The following is a 7,173-nucleotide window of genomic DNA, read 5'->3' as shown; positions in this document are numbered from 1 at the left end:
GTGAGGTGCACCAGCGGTATCCTATGCCTTGTGGCCATTAACGTTCCGGTTACCTTCTAACAGCCGTGTACCGCAAGTCTCTAGAGGAACGGAAGATTCCAAATGATTGGAAAAGAGCACAGGTAGTCCCAGTCTTCAAGAAGGGTCGTCGAGCGGATGCGCAAAACTATAGACCTACATCTCTGACGTCGATCTGTTGTAGAATTTTAGAACATGTTTTTTGCTCGAGTATCATGTCGTTTTTGGAAACCCAGAATCTACTCTGAAGGAACCAACATGGATTCCGGAAACAGCGATCGTGTGAGACCCAACTCGCTTATTTGTTCATGAGACCCAGAAAATATTAGATACAGGCTCCCAGGTAGATGCTATTTTCCTTGAATTCCGGAAGGCGTTCGAGACAGTTCCGCACTGTCGCCTGATAAACAAAGTAAGAGCCTACGGAATATTAGACCAGCTGTGTGGTTGGATTGAAGAGTTTTTAGCAAACAGAACACAGCATGTTGTTATCAATGGAGAGACGTCTACAGACGTTAAAGTAACCTCTGGCGTGCCACAGGGGAGTGTTATGGGACCATTGCTTTTCACGATAAATATAAATGACCTAGTAGACAGTGTCGGAAGTTCCATGCGCCTTTTGGCGGATGATGCTGTAGTATACAGAGAAGTTGCAGCATTAGAAAATTGTAGCGAAATGCAGGAAGATCTGCAGCGGATAGGCACTTGGTGCAGGGAGTGGCAACTGACCCTTAACATAGACAAATGTAATGTATTGCGAATACATAGAAAGAAGGATCCTTTATTGTATGATTATATGAAAGCGGAACAAACACTGGTAGCAGTTACTTCTGTAAAATATCTGGGAGTATGCGTGCGGAACGATTTGAAGTGGAAAGATCATATAAAATTAATTGTTGGTAAGGCGGGTACCGGGTTGAGATTCATTGGGAGAGTCCTTAGAAAATGTAGTCCATCAACAAAGGAGGTGGCTTACAAAACATTCGTTCGACCTATACTTGAGTATTGCTCATCAGTGTGGGATCCGTACCAGATCGGGTTGACGGAGGAGATACAGAAGATCCAAAGAAGAGCGGCGCGTTTCGTCACTGGGTTATTTGGTAACCGTGATAGCGTTACGGAGATGTTTAGCAAACTCAAGTGGCAGACTCTGCAAGAGAGGCGCTGTGCATCGCGGTGTAGCTTGCTCGCCAGGTTTCGAGAGGGTGCGTTTCTGGATGAGGTATCTAATGTATTGCTTCCCCCTACTTATACCTCCCGAGGAGATCACGAATGTAAAATTAGAGAGATTCGAGCGCGCACAGAGGCTTTCAGACAGTCGTTCTCCCTGCGAACCATACGGGACTGGAACAAAAAAGGGAGGTAATGACAGTGGCACGTAAAGTGCCCTCCGCCACACACCGTTGGGTGGCTTGCGGAGTATAAATGTAGATGTAGATGTACCTGCCCTGGTCGTTAGCGTAGTTGTGCGGCAGTGTGTTTTCTTCGCCGTGTTGATGCTATCCGGCATGACGTGTAGTTCGACATCTTGGTGTTGTTCTCTTTTTCTCTTTTGAGTGTTTATTGTGCCTTGACTGTGTTTATACGCCAATTATTAAGACATAATCCTGCTGCGATCCTCATCTTCACTGATACTTTTCGTTGTCGTGCTGTTGGTCGGGTGGAAGGGAATTGATTAGGCGGTTGGTTGGGTCGTCAGCTGTCCGTATGAGTGCTGTAACCCGATTGTTTAGTGTTACGTTTTGCTGGCTGTCTCGCCTAAACTGTGGTCAGAGTTCCCTCCCCAGGCAGACCCTCGGAACACTTATGAGCACCACTGTTTGTTGTTTGTGATTGTCATTTTATTTGGTCGCAGGTACTGTGTCAGGCCTTCAGCCATGTATTAGTATTGTCTGTTTTATGCTTAGTATATGGCCTTCAGCCGAACTCTATAACAACTTTAAGATTAGGCCTTCAGCTGTGTTTCATTTTAAATTCTTGTTGCTCTGTATTTAGGCCTTCAGCTACGTTTGTTTCAGAATCTGTACGTTTGTTTGTTTCAGAATATGTAAATCCTTGTCTGTAAGCTTTCTCTTTAATTATCTTGAATTCTTGTAACGGCCTTCAGCCGTGTTCTCTAAATGTTTATCTTAAGGTTGTCATTAATTATTCTTGAGTAATTGTTTGGGCCTTAAGCCGACAAGATACTTCAAGTTTTCATTTGGCTTTCAGCCGAAGAATTAAACTGAATTTTCCTTACTATGCCCTTTAGCCAGAATTTGTAAATGCTTGGCTTTTAAAGAATTTCCTTAGCTGATCTGAAATATTATTTCGGCCTTTAGCCGAGAAGATATTGTAATTTTACTTAAGTAAGGCCTTCAACCGTTACTCTAAATCCTGGTGTTTTGAAAGCAATCATTTAAACTTGTTCTGGAGAAGTTACTTGGGCCTCAGGCATGAACTGATCTTTGTTTTTTAAAGAGAAAACTGTGCATTGGTTTGAGGAATAAAGTTTTATGTGTTCTTGTATAAGTAACGGTAATTGACCCTGGCTCCTTTCCACAACCTGATCCGCTCTGTCCTGCAAAACCAGATTACAGTGAGACTGGACACAGAGTACTCTAAGCCACAGGTTTTAAGGTGCCTTGAGGAGTATAGATCCAGATGCAGGTAAGTGTGTTCGAACCCTTGTTCTTCATGTTGTAGAGGGTGTTTCAAAGTCTTTGCAGCTAAGGCTTGCGGAGGTAAATCACCTCATGGGGAACAACTATGGTTAGGAACAAAATGTTCGCTGACACTTTCCGGTGAAGCTGGGCGTCCTTTAAGACTGGTTGTGCTCCTGATAGTTGGTAGGGCGGAGGCACTCTGCAACGTGCACATGCAAAAAAATGGTTCAAATGGCTCTGAGCACTATGCGACTCAACTGATGAGGTCATCAGTCGCCTAGAACTTAGAACTAATTAAACCTTACTAACCTAAGGACGTCACACACATCCATGCCCGAGGCAGGATTCGAACCTGCGACCGTAGCGGTCGCTCGGCTCCAGACTGTAGCGCCCAGAACCGCACGGCCACTCCGGCCGACTGCACGTGCAGTATGTGTTGCCTATAAATCAGTCCTCCGATCCGTGTGAAAGGGAGTAGGCAAGTCAATTAAGTTCCTGATTCGCTTCTAAAACATATTTCTCTGCCTACTCATTCTTAAAGTTTCATTTTGAAAATCGTTCTATTAATTCACTGTGGTGCGTACGAGGGGCGTTCAATAAATAATGCAACACTTTTTTTTGGCGAGTATCGGTTGAAAAAATGCGAAATTTACTGTGGAACATCGTGGATAATTTCTGCTTCAGCCCCTGAAGTTCCGAAAGGTAGCGGCGCTACATGTGGCGGCGCCTTCAAAATGGCGTGGTCCAGCTCCACACAGCTGTGATGCTGTATTATTTGAACGTAGGGACACACTCATTCGAGGTGACTGACGGATCACAAACACCTCGTTGTTCAGTGGATGTTTGTACCGGTTGTGCTAACACAATTGGGGTACTCAAAGGTGAGTGCCCGATGGGTTCCTCGCCGCCTAGCAGAAGACCATAAAGAGCAGCGAATGCCCCTCTGTGCGGAGTTGCTTGCACGTTGTTGGGCCGATCGCCACAATTTTTAATCGAACTTCGTCGTAGGCGATGAAACATGGGTTCATCACTTCGACCAGAAACAGAATGGCATACCATGATGTGGCGGTACACCACCATTCCTCCGAAGAAAAAGCCCAAAGGCGCACCCTCACCCTGTAAAGTCATGGGATAGTCTTCTGGGACAATGCAGAGATTATTATGTTTGAAGTACTCCCTCATGGTTGCGGGCTTTCAAAAAAAATAATGCTGGCCCTCAACTACGTACCCTCAGACTGAGAGTTGCAATATTAAAAGTTTTGGCTGGATTCGTTGTCAGGGGGAGGGGAGGGGGGGGAGATACGTAGTTGCCGCATTACAGGCCAAATACTGCTAAGTCTACAGTATACTATATGAATATACACAAGAATCTAATGGTCGAAGATTCCTATCATTCGGCAACTGCGAATTTTGAATGTAACATAGACATTTATAAATGAAAGATTGCAATTAAATAAAATCTGCAGGTACTATTTTTAATGGCTTTAAGTGATGAGTACGATAGCAGAAGTACCTTTAAGAATGCCGTTTATAACTGCAAAATACATATTGGTGTCGATAGCCCAGCAATTAAATAAAATATAAGTTGAATAACAGGGGAACAATAGATTCCTACTTCACGTAATTACTTATGAACAACAACATATTTCACGAGATATTCACTTCTAAACACACACTACTTCACTGCAGAAGCCACGTAAATCTCACAAGTGCACAAGTCGGCACTACGAAATATTTCTATCTCCCGCGACCACGCGCAAACTGATGATGATGTTGATGACGATGTTTGGTTTTTGGGGCGCTCAACTGCGCGGTTATCAGCGCCCGTACTAATTCCCAAACTTTGCTTAGTCCAGTCTCGCCACTTCCATGAATTATGATGAAATGATGAGGACAACACAAACACCCAGTCATCTCGAGGCAACTGACCCCATCGGGAATCGAACCCAGGACCCCGTGCTCGGGAAGCGAGAAAGCGAGCGCGAGACGCGCAAACTGCCCAACACTCTCCAGTTATTTCCTACAACTGTCCGTCGCGCCTTCCCGTCCAGCACTGCCCGTGTCCTGTGCCACCCGATGCTCCTCCCCCACTTCCATACAGTCTCTCCATTGACTTTGGTAACCGGCTACCGTAGTAACGAGCTCTGTGATTGGCTAGAGCACTCCCGCCGTGTCTCCAAGCCAACACACACTCACAAACATATAACATATAAGAAATACTGGATTTACATTTAAATAATTTGAAATTAAATAAATATTCCTACGGCTGGACGATAAACACACTCTAACACACATTATTAAATACATAAACAAATTAAATAAACATATATCAAAGGATAATTAAATTGACACCCTAGCTGCAAGCACACGTTGATACACTTCATTGGGGACATGTTGAAAATGTGTGCCCCGACCGGGACTCGAACCCGGGATCTCCTGCTTACATGGCAGACGCTCTATCCATCTGAGCCACCGCGGGCACAGAGGATAGTGCGTCTGCAGGGACTTATCCCTTGCACGCCCCCCGTGATATCCACATTCCCAACATGTCCACAACACTACATTCGTAGTGCGCCTAATAGATGTTTGCCCATCATACTCATTACTCGTGGCAGATTAATCTACCAAGTCCCGTACGAGTTCGGGCATAGCGTGTGCGTTCGCACCTGCTTGCAGCTAGGGTGTCAATTTAATTATCATTTCGTTTCTAGCAAAGCTGCATGGTCATCGACGGTAACTGTCCTTTCGGGAACAGATACTACCGTCATATATAGTTAAATATATCAAAGGAATAGAAACAAAAGTAGGCCAGCAGCCTAATGTCTCTGTGCTTTATAAAACACGGTAAATATTTGATCAATTTCTTCATGAATAATATATAACGGATATAAACAAAGACATAGACGAATAAATATATTTATAAGCACGCTGCTACCGTTTTTTCGTGTAACTGTGGGGTACTTATGGTCTGACGCGATCATTAGTAATTGGCCACTTTGACCTCCAATAACTCATGTACTATTCAAGTTACATGCCTGTAATTCATACCAATTTAGGTTTAAACTAATATCTTTCTAAAGACACGTCGATCGACGAAATTGGATGAACCGTTTACATTTTGGAAATTCGTTGCTGGGTGTTACTTCTATAATTTACAGTCAGATACTAAACGTTAGACTAATAAAGATATTGAAAATCTGATTACACCATCAGGACCATCGTGCAAATAATTGTAATGTACATGTTTCTTTTTAAAGTATCATGATTCCTCAGGCTATTATTAATTTCTACATGAGCTATGAAATGTCTGCAATGGTTTCACAAAGTCCGCCATCTTTGGCATTCTCGCCGTACAAATCGCCTTCGCTGACACAAAGCCCATTCCTCAGCACAGCGTCAACATGGAATTCCCAGCCACGTGGTCGGCCTCGACCACGTGCTAGGGCTACCCTTCTTGCTCCGGCTAACGTTCGGCACCACGTGGTAGCTGACGAGCCCCGGCTCGGCGAGCGGCCCATACTTAGAATATTTTCAGGGCGCCACAACTCTCCCGTTACTTCACATGGTGCAACGACCTACTCTCAAGTGTACTGTGCAACCCTCCGGAAACTGACGGAAAGACTTCAGCGTGTTGGTCGCCACAAAAACGCAAACGAACTGCTCCTTATCCATGACAATGTACGGCATCACACAAGTCTGCGCATTCGAGAGGAGATAACAAAACATCATTGGACTGTTCTGCCTCATCCACCCTACAGTTCGGATCTCACATCTTCCATCTGTTTGGCCCAATGAACGATGCACTCCACGGAAAGCAGTACGTGGTTGTGGGGGAAGTTATTGATGCAGCAGGCTGTAGGCCCCGACGTCGATGAGTAGAATGGTATACTATACGGTCACACAGGGCCTCCCAATAAGGTGGGGTAAGGCCGTCGCATTGAACGGAGATAATGTTGAAAAATAGGGATTGTAGCCCAAAGAGTGGGGAATTATATGGCGTATTGGAATACAGGAATAAAACCAACCTTATTTCAGTAAATCAATGTGTTATATTACTTACTGAACGCCACTCATAGTGTGCAGCACACCTGATTAGTGGATCCGACTAGCTCGGTGAAATCTCGTCGTTGCAGGGCCGACGAATACTAAAGGACGCCTAGTGCCGCCGGAAAGTGACAGTGAATATGATGTGGATGCAATAGACGTTGTTCCCCATGACCTGATATATCACCCCTAGACAATAGATGCAAAGATTTTTACACACCCTGTATATTAATTATCTTATGGACAATATTCATAGTAGCTTCAGAGTTGTCACGTATGATGGAGATTTCTATCATGAAGCAATGTCCGAAAATAGCTTCCAAATATTCAGTCGGATATTGATAGCATTTCAAAGTGGTGCACAGATTGGCAATTCGAATATAATACTCATAAATATAATTTTTTGCATTTCGGACGCGGAACGCGACTGCTACGGTCGCAGGTTCGAATCCTGCCTCGGGCATGG

The 7,173-nt window shown here is 44.4% G+C and overlaps 1 non-coding gene across 1 annotated transcript; it reads right to left on the bottom strand.

The window, feature by feature from the left end:
* Window positions 1-5,068: 5,068 nt before the first annotated feature.
* Trnat-ugu (transfer RNA threonine (anticodon UGU)) lies at window positions 5,069-5,143 on the bottom strand. The gene has a single exon. It is a non-coding gene; the product is annotated as a tRNA-Thr (tRNA).
* Between the last annotated feature and the right edge of the window lie 2,030 nt (window positions 5,144-7,173).

Source organism: Schistocerca cancellata, chromosome 9, assembly GCF_023864275.1.
Source record: "Schistocerca cancellata isolate TAMUIC-IGC-003103 chromosome 9, iqSchCanc2.1, whole genome shotgun sequence".
Taxonomy (NCBI): Eukaryota; Metazoa; Arthropoda; class Insecta; order Orthoptera; family Acrididae; genus Schistocerca; species Schistocerca cancellata.
The sequence above is the reverse complement of the archived record's forward strand: the minus strand, read 5'-3'. Positions and strand labels throughout refer to the sequence as shown.